This window comes from Gobio gobio, assembly GCF_949357685.1.
Source record: "Gobio gobio genome assembly, chromosome: 3".
Taxonomy (NCBI): Eukaryota; Metazoa; Chordata; class Actinopteri; order Cypriniformes; family Gobionidae; genus Gobio; species Gobio gobio.
The window spans coordinates 1,036,836-1,046,835 of NC_137099.1; the positions used below are offsets into that span (position 1 = coordinate 1,036,836).

The window sequence follows — 10,000 nt, forward strand, 5'->3', positions numbered from 1 at the left end:
CGGACGCGATTCGCACGAGTGATTTACATGTTAAGTCAATGCAGAGATGCGAAATGGCATTCTGCGGCGCGATTGAGGCGAATGAGGCGGCGAGATTCGCGCGATTGAGGCGGCGAGATTCGCGCGGTTGAGGCGGCGAGATTCGCGCGGTTGAGGCGGCGAGATTCGCGCGGTTGAGGCGGCGAGATTCGCGCGGTTGAGGCGGCGAGATTCGCGCGGTTGAGGCGGCGAGATTCGCGCGGTTGAGGCGGCGAGATTCGCGCGGTTGAGGCGGCGAGATTCGCGCGGTTGAGGCGGCGAGATTCGCGCGGTTGAGGCGGCGAGATTCGCGCGGTTGAGGCGGCGAGATTCGCGCGGTTGAGGCGGCGAGATTCGCGCGGTTGAGGCGGCGAGATTCGCGCGGTTGAGGCGGCGAGATTCGCGCGGTTGAGGCGGCGAGATTCGCGCGGTTGAGGCGGCGAGATTCGCGCGGTTGAGGCGGCGAGATTCGCTCAAGTTGAAAATCTGAACTTTGGCGGATATTTCGCGCCGCGTTAACCAATCAGGAGCTTGCTCTAGTAGTGACAACAATGAGGAGAAAATCTGTATATTAATATCTGCTTCAGACAATATGATTATAACTGTGATAACATGAAATGACATGAAACACAACACAGTCTCTTTCTGTTAAATGCAAGTTTATGTTTGATCAATAATACAAAAGTATAAGTAAAAGCTATAATAAGCTACACATGAAATAAAGCAAACAATTCACTCAAACATTCAAAGTCAGTGCTAGTCGGCTAACGTTACAACTGTAACGTACAGTTATAGCCTAAAAATATAAAGTAAACACCACATCACATGTTCAAATAGGCACTCTTTATATAAATAAACCACACATTTGAGCTTTAAACTACTACATTATCGACTGAAAAAGTCTTAAAACTACGTTTTGTCACACATTAACAGTAGATTTTAACAAAAAAAGACGTGTAAACACAGCCCATGTCAGACATTTCTCAACGAGACGAGCCGCTGGCAGAAGCTCCGCCCATGAGGAGAATCACGTCTGTTGTGCAGTGAATGTCACGCGCGATTGAAGCGAGTAAACTCAATGTTCAAGCGTCCACCTTCGCGCGATTAGCGTCTGGTGTGAACGCCACATTACCGCTACAAATCTGACTCCGTTTAGTTCTGCCGCCTACACGTCAGTAACAGCGGAACGTGGCCAATGAGGGAGAAGTGGAGATTTACGATTGATTGGTTAGTGTTGTGTGACGAGCTCTGGTGTGACCAATAGCGCGTGAACACATGATCTGAGGGAAATACACGCAAGTGAATCGCCAACATTAAGAAATGAGATCGCATTTATGTTTGAATCGAGATGGTGATTATTTTCAGAGGAATCGTGCAGCATGTTTCACCCAATCGTGTGTGTCCACAGGTCACCAAACCGCTGAGCTACACCAGACGCCAGTTCGACGTGGAAGAGGACGACGTGGACAAGCTGGCGCTCAAGTGAGTGTGTGTGTGTGTGTGTGTGTGTGTGTGTGATTCTCAGAATGATTTTAGTGATGTTAGCGGCTCCAGTGATGTTAGCGGCTTCAGTGATGTTAGCGCTCTGGCTCCAGTGATGTTAGCGGCTTCAGTGATGTTAGCGCTCTGGCTCCAGTGATGTTAGCGGCTTCAGTGATGTTAGCGGCTTCAGTGATGTTAGCGGCTCCAGTGATGTTAGCGGCTCCAGTGATGTTAGCGGCTTCAGTGATGTTAGCGGCTCCAGTGATGTTAGCGGCTCCAGTGATGTTAGCGCTCTGGCTCCAGTGATGTTAGCGGCTTCAGTGATGTTAGCGGCTCCAGTGATGTTAGCGCTCTGGCTCCAGTGATGTTAGCGGCTTCAGTGATGTTAGCGGCTCCAGTGATGTTAGCGCTCTGGCTCCAGTGATGTTAGCGGCTTCAGTGATGTTAGCGCTCTGGCTGCAGTGATGTTAGCGGCTTCAGTGATGTTAGCGGCTTCAGTGATGTTAGCGGCTTCAGTGATGTTAGCGGCTTCAGTGATGTTAGCGGCTTCAGTGATGTTAGCGGCTTCAGTGATGTTAGCGGCTCCAGTGATGTTAGCGGCTCCAGTGATGTTAGCGGCTTCAGTGATGTTAGCGGCTCCAGTGATGTTAGCGGCTCCAGTGATGTTAGCGGCTTCAGTGATGTTAGCGGCTCCAGTGATGTTAGCGGCTCCAGTGATTTTAGCGCTCTGGCTGCAGTGATGTTAGCGCTCTGGCTCCAGTGATGTTAGCGCTCTGGCTCTAGTGATGTTAGCGCTCTGGCTCTAGTGATGTTAGCGCTCTGGCTGCAGTGATGTTAGCGCTCTGGCTCTAGTGATGTTAGCGATCTGGCTGCAGTGATGTTAGCGCTCTGGCTCTAGTGATGTTAGCGCTCTGGCTCCAGTGATGTTAGCGCTCTGGCTCTAGTGATGTTAGCGCTCTGGCTCTAGTGATGTTAGCGCTCTGGCTGCAGTGATGTTAGCGCTCTGGCTCCAGTGATGTTAGCGCTCTGGCTGCAGTGATGTTAGCGCTCTGGCTGCAGTGATGTTAGCGCTCTGGCTGCAGTGATGTTAGCGCTCTGGCTGCAGTGATGTTAGCGTTCTGGCTGCAGTGATGTTAGCGCTCTGGCTGCAGTGATGTTAGCGTTCTGGCTGCAGTGATGTTAGCGCTCTGGCTCTAGTGATGTTAGCGCTCTGGCTCTAGTGATGTTAGCGCTCTGGCTCCAGTGATGTTAGCGCTCTGGCTCCAGTGATGTTAGCGCTCTGGCTGCAGTGATGTTAGCGCTCTGGCTCCAGTGATGTTAGCGCTCTGGCTGCAGTGATGTTAGCGCTCTGGCTCCAGTGATGTTAGTTCTCTGGCTCCAGTGATGTTAGCGCTCTGGCTGCAGTGATGTTAGCGCTCTGGCTCTAGTGATGTTAGCGCTCTGGCTGCAGTGATGTTAGCGCTCTGGCTCCAGTGATGTTAGCGCTCTGGCTGCAGTGATGTTAGCGCTCTGGCTGCAGTGATGTTAGCGCTCTGGCTGCAGTGATGTTAGCGCTCTGGCTGCAGTGATGTTAGCGTTCTGGCTGCAGTGATGTTAGCGCTCTGGCTGCAGTGATGTTAGCGTTCTGGCTGCAGTGATGTTAGCGCTCTGGCTCTAGTGATGTTAGCGCTCTGGCTCTAGTGATGTTAGCGCTCTGGCTCCAGTGATGTTAGTTCTCTGGCTCCAGTGATGTTAGCGCTCTGGCTGCAGTGATGTTAGCGCTCTGGCTCTAGTGATGTTAGCGCTCTGGCTCCAGTGATGTTAGTTCTCTGGCTCCAGTGATGTTAGTTCTCTGGCTCCAGTGATGTTAGCGCTCTGGCTCTAGTGATGTTAGCGCTCTGGCTCCAGTGATGTTAGCGCTCTGGCTGCAGTGATGTTAGCGCTCTGGCTGCAGTGATGTTAGCGCTCTGGCTCCAGTGATGTTAGCGTTCTGGCTGCAGTGATGTTAGCGCTCTGGCTGCAGTGATGTTAGCGCTCTGGCTGCAGTGATGTTAGCGCTCTGGCTGCAGTGATGTTAGCGCTCTGGCTCCAGTGATGTTAGCGCTCTGGCTGCAGTGATGTTAGCGTTCTGGCTGCAGTGATGTTAGCGCTCTGGCTCCAGTGATGTTAGCGTTCTGGCTGCAGTGATGTTAGCGCTCTGGCTGCAGTGATGTTAGCGCTCTGGCTCCAGTGATGTTAGCGTTCTGGCTGCAGTGATGTTAGCGCTCTGGCTGCAGTGATGTTAGCGCTCTGGCTCTAGTGATGTTAGCGCTCTGGCTGCAGTGATGTTAGCGCTCTGGCTGCAGTGATGTTAGCGCTCTGGCTGCAGTGATGTTAGCGCTCTGGCTCCAGTGATGTTAGTTCTCTGGCTGCAGTGATGTTAGCGCTCTGGCTGCAGTGATGTTAGCGCTCTGGCTCCAGTGATGTTAGCGTTCTGGCTGCAGTGATGTTAGCGCTCTGGCTCCAGTGATGTTAGCGCTCTGGCTGCAGTGATGTTAGCGCTCTGGCTTCGCTCTGGCTGCAGTGATGTTAGCGCTCTGGCTCCAGTGATGTTAGCGGCTGCAGTGATGTTAGCGCTCTGGCTTCGCTCTGGCTGCAGTGATGTTAGCGCTCTGGCTCCAGTGATGTTAGCGGCTGCAGTGATGTTAGCGCTCTGGCTGCAGTGATGTTAGCGCTCTGGCTGCAGTGATGTTAGCGCTCTGGCTGCAGTGATGTTAGCGCTCTGGCTCTAGTGATGTTAGCGCTCTGGCTGCAGTGATGTTAGCGCTCTGGCTCTAGTGATGTTAGCGCTCTGGCTCTAGTGATGTTAGCGCTCTGGCTCTAGTGATGTTAGCGCTCTGGCTGCAGTGATGTTAGCGCTCTGGCTCTAGTGATGTTAGCGCTCTGGCTCTAGTGATGTTAGCGCTCTGGCTGCAGTGATGTTAGCGCTCTGGCTCTAGTGATGTTAGCGCTCTGGCTGCAGGGATGTTAGCGCTCTGGCTCCAGTGATGTTAGCGCTCTGGCTCTAGTGATGTTAGCGCTCTGGCTCCAGTGATGTTAGCGCTCTGGCTGCAGTGATGTTAGCGCTCTGGCTCTAGTGATGTTAGCGCTCTGGCTGCAGGGATGTTAGCGCTCTGGCTCCAGTGATGTTAACGCTCTGGCTCTAGTGATGTTAGCGCTCTGGCTGCAGTGATGTTAGCGCTCTGGTTGCAGTGATGTTAGCGCTCTGGCTCTAGTGATGTTAGCGCTCTGGCTCTAGTGATGTTAGCGCTCTGGCTCTAGTGATGTTAGCGCTCTGGCTCTAGTGATGTTAGCGCTCTGGCTCTAGTGATGTTAGCGCTCTGGCTGCAGTGATGTTAGCGCTCTGGCTCTAGTGATGTTAGCGCTCTGGCTGCAGGGATGTTAGCGCTCTGGCTCCAGTGATGTTAGCGCTCTGGCTCTAGTGATGTTAGCGCTCTGGCTCCAGTGATGTTAGCGCTCTGGCTGCAGTGATGTTAGCGCTCTGGCTCTAGTGATGTTAGCGCTCTGGCTGCAGGGATGTTAGCGCTCTGGCTCCAGTGATGTTAGCGCTCTGGCTCTAGTGATGTTAGCGCTCTGGCTGCAGTGATGTTAGCGCTCTGGCTCTAGTGATGTTAGCGCTCTGGTTGCAGTGATGTTAGCGCTCTGGTTGCAGTGATGTTAGCGCTCTGGCTGCAGTGATGTTAGCGCTCTGGCTGCAGTGATGTTAGCGCTCTGGCTTCAGTGATGTTAGCGCTCTGGCTTCAGTGATGTTAGCGCTCTGGCTTCGCTCTGGCTGCAGTGATGTTAGCGCTCTGGCTTCAGTGATGTTAGCGCTCTGGCTTCAGTGATGTTAGCGCTCTGGCTTCGCTCTGGCTGCAGTGATGTTAGCGCTCTGGCTTCAGTGATGTTAGCGCTCTGGCTGCAGTGATGTTAGCGCTCTGGCTCCAGTGATGTTAGCGGCTGCAGTGATGTTAGCGCTCTGGCTCTAGTGATGTTAGCGCTCTGGCTCTAGTGATGTTAGCGCTCTGGCTCTAGTGATGTTAGCGCTCTGGCTGCAGTGATGTTAGCGCTCTGGCTCCAGTGATGTTAGCGCTCTGGCTCTAGTGATGTTAGCGCTCTGGCTCTAGTGATGTTAGCGCTCTGGCTCTAGTGATGTTAGCGCTCTGGCTGCAGTGATGTTAGCGCTCTGGCTCCAGTGATGTTAGCGCTCTGGCTGCAGGGATGTTAGCGCTCTGGCTCCAGTGATGTTAGCGCCTCTCTCTCCTCAGGGTGGACCTGTGGAACGCCAGCAATCTGAAGTTCGGAGACGAGTTCCTGGGCGAGGTGCGGGTGCAGCTGAAGGTGCTGGGGCAGTCGGGGGTCCATGACGCATGGTAGGATCCTCGTCACGCGTGTTCCGTGTGAGCGGCGGTCCGGAGCTCATCCTGCGCTCTCTTTCAGGTACTTCCTGCAGCCCAGAGACAACGGCCACAAGTCGGTGAAGGCTGACGATCTGGGCTCATTACGGCTCAACATCGTCTACACGGAGGACCATGTGTTCCTGACGGAGCACTATAACCCGCTCCGGGATCTGCTCCTGCACTCCGCACACGCCCAGGTCAGTGTGGACCAATCACGCTCTTCCTCACGGGTTCTGGCCTGTTTTCCAGCTCAAACATATATACATTATTAAAGGGTTAGTTCAGCCAAAACTGTAGATTGTGTCATTAATGTCTGAGCCTCATGTGGTTGGACACCCGTCAGACCTCCGTTCATCTTCAGACACAAATGAAGATATTTTAGTGTAAAGCTGATGCTCTGAAAGGCCTCCATTGGCTCAACTTTACACTCTCAAGACCCTTAAAAGACACTAAAGACTAAAGTTACAAAGTCCATCTCACTACAGCGGCTCTACAATAACTTTATGAAGACGAGAATAGTTTTTGTGCGCATATTAGGGATGGCTCGATACCACAATGTTGTCTTCGGTACGGTACCACAATCTAATACCGAAGTACCGATATTAAATCGATACCATACAGGGTCTGAATTTTGATGCGGGTATTGCGCATAATTTTACTCACTCTCGCAAGTTTTGGGTTTATGAAGCGGGAAATTACCGCAAATGTTTATTATTAAATTAATCAACAAAGATTATCACATTAATCAGTCATTTGGAAACTTTTTTGTAAGTAATTTCAGCATTACTGCGCGTCTCCATTCTCTCAAAATGAGCAAATTGCTTCTGGCTTCAAAAGACATCGCACCTGCACTATAAAAGCATCTGCGCGCTCAGATTCAACACTTTCGCTTCCGTTGCGGGACAGATGACGGAAATCACTGCCCACGTCTTTTTAAACCTCGCCAATTTGAACATGCGAGCGATTTTATAGCATTTCGTAATACATATGGGATGAGAGCTCTTTGAGAAAGAGCTTTCTTTGCGCTCATGCCAACAACAAACACACACACACACACACACACACACACAGGCCTAAAGAGCTCAGGCCTAAAGAGCTCGCGCATTCCAAATTAAGTTGTTTTTCCTCAGTCAAATACACACAAAATTATGTCAAAAATGTCAATCTTTAGTGAGTAGTCACATAAACAGAGTTGGGTATGTCTTTCGCGGATGTAAATAGTGCAATAGTATGCGTGCAAATATTAGGTCTAAAGTAACGTCACTGGTTGAAACGAACGCTGGAGATTTCATTATATTTAAACGATACGATCTTATGTATGTGCGTTAATCAGTGTTAAAAGAAAAATGTCTAAATTAGATCGTTAGAATTATGCACTCACCTGTCAATCTCTTAATGTCTTACAAGTCAGGAATGAAGTGACGATGCTTGGCAAGGTTTGATGGTTCTTCAGCAGTTTTATAAGCAAAGTAATTCCAAGTTTCACGTCTACTCTCTTTATTAATGAGTTTTGTGCGTGTTGAGTGAGATTCAACTGCTGTATTCATCTTGTTCTATTGCCACATTTGCCGGTTTCAGGTCAGTTTGGGTAGCGCGCTGCCACCTAGCGGTGTACTTCGGAACAGCAGCATATACCGAAATGAGCAAAATCATGATATCGTACCGTTTGAAATAAAATATATACCGGTATTTTTCCAGTACCAGTATACCGCGCATCCCTAGCGCATAAATAATCTAAATAACACCTTTATCCAGCTTGTTCTTGTCTTCCGTGTGTGTCTCCACGACGCATGCGTGAGAATATGAGCAGATCCGGCGTTCGGACACATGACCCAGAAGAGATTTGTTTACAAGCAGAGGAAGACGCGCGTGTCTAAGCTGTTGAATTCTACACTGATCGTGCTTTAGGTCTCGCTGTAGTTCTCAAAATGGGGCTAAAGTGAGCATTTCATGGATTCCTGAACGCCGGATCTGCTCATATTCTCACGCATGCGTCGTGGAGACACACACGGAAGACAAGAACAAGCTGGATAAAGGCGTTATTTTGATTTTTTATGCGCACAAAAACTATTGTCGTCGCATCGTAAGATTATTGTAGAGTCACTGTGGTGAGATGGACTTTGTAATGATGTTTTTAGTGCCTTTTATGGGTCTTGTGAGTGTAAATGTACTGAATGCCAATGGAGGCCTATCTGAAGCCTTTCAGAGCATCAGATTTACACTAAAATATCTTCATTTGTGTCTGAATATGAACGGAGGTCTGACGGGTGTCCAACCACATGAGGGTGAGGAATTAATGACAGAATTTACAGTTTTGGGTGCATTAACCCCTTTAACCCCCTCACGCCGATCGCTCTTTTTCTTATCAGTGCCAAAGAGACTCAAATAACTCTCGTTTTTTATCATTCATGCAAGTGTTATACATCATTATAATCTGTTAAGTTTCTATTATTTTTTTAGTCACAATAAAAACAAATTGTTGTGCTTTTTGCAAAATAAGGGAAACAAACATGCTTCGCGATCTTCAGCCTCTCTCTCAATGATGTCTGATCTGATTCTCTTCAGGAAAGGAACTCTAGCTCAGTGAATACTTGACACACAAACATGAGACATATGTCTAAAGAAACGCTGAAATGTCAGGTTTTAAATCATGTAAATCAAAACGAAAACCAATATTCTGTGTTTATGTAATCTGTGTGAAAAGTGGGAGATATCAGTCACTCATAACTGACTCATTATCGCTAATGCGGCCACAGAAAGCTGATTCAGAGCTGATTGAGGGAGGCTAAGTTTATTCAGTTAGCATCTGTGAATATGAAACGCAAAAACACTGTTTAAATATAAATCCTGATGCAACATGACACAAGACTCTTTAGACAAGATTTATTTGGCCTGTTTTCATTTTGTATAAATTGTATCTTAATTTTAATCAATGTTTTTAATATATTAGATATAATATAACAGACTGGTATAATAAATATATTAGTATATTTGATACCAATATAGCAGACAATAGCCTTTGCGCTGGCTCATGCATTTCACGTGTTTCTGACTGAAGCTGGAAATGATATTTGTGATGATATGATTGAAATGATATTTGTGATGATATGATTGAAATGATATTTGTGATGATATGATTGAAATGATAAATGCCATTGAAATGACTGGGAAAAAGTGTCCCAATCAACCTAAAGTCACCAGATACTATTTGAAATCATAATTGCATTGCATTATGTTGTTTTAAATCCCAAATATTTTACTTATAACATTCATCATTACCAATTAATCAGTTATTTGTATTTATTGAATATTGAATTGGGTTCAGTGTCACAATATTACTGTTTTTTTTAGCTCTTCTTTCAAAAACATTTCTGATTGAAATCTTGTTTCTTTTTTTGGCAGATCATTTAGCTTGCTTTAAGTAAAAAACATTTTACAGAAAACTATTTTTTGTCTAGTATCTAGTAAACCTAAAATCGAGTAGGCCTACCTGAAGCTCATTTATTATGCAGCTCATTATTATGCAGCTCATTATTATGCAGCTCATTATTATGCAGGTCTTTGTTTCTCAGGAGTGATTATATTATTATTAATGGCTCGTTCACGCCTACTCTCATAAGGCCTGAGTAAAGAAAAAGTGTTTTACAAAATATAAATGAATATATAGTTTTATGTAAATGAGCAGGCTCAATGATTCTCACATCAGTGTGAAGCAAAAACTCTAGGCAAATACACCCATTAGTCAAAGGTCTTGTGGACACATGTCTAGTGTGTGTTTTGAGGCCTTCATTTTAAAACCATTTCAAAAATCATGCATAAACATTATTCTCTCAAAGATACATGTTGCTCACATATTATGGTAGCCCAGTTTGTGCTGAATACAGTGTAATTACACATTAATGTGTTTAAAAGCAACTGAAAAAAACACAAATGTCAGAGCATGTCAAAACTTCTAAAGGGCCCCGAAACAGCTCAGACTCCAGAGGGTTAATTATAGGAACTGTGTGTGTGTGTGTGTGTCGCAGGTGAGCTGGACTACAGCAGTGTCGTGGTCTTCTGATAGTGTGTGTTGTCGTCTGATAGTGTGTGTGGTCGTCTGATAG

At 47.3% G+C, this 10,000-nt stretch overlaps 1 protein-coding gene across 1 annotated transcript in view; it reads left to right on the plus strand.

Annotated features, from left to right (window-relative positions):
- The window catches only part of rasa3 (RAS p21 protein activator 3), a 59,038-nt gene that overhangs the window by 9,828 nt on the left and 39,210 nt on the right, over positions 1-10,000 (plus strand). Inside the window, exons 4-6 of the mRNA XM_079812278.1 lie at positions 1,427-1,500; positions 5,766-5,870; positions 5,938-6,094. The gene's annotated coding sequence lies outside the window, so the exon portion shown is untranslated. The remainder of the gene's footprint in view (positions 1-1,426; positions 1,501-5,765; positions 5,871-5,937; positions 6,095-10,000) is intronic.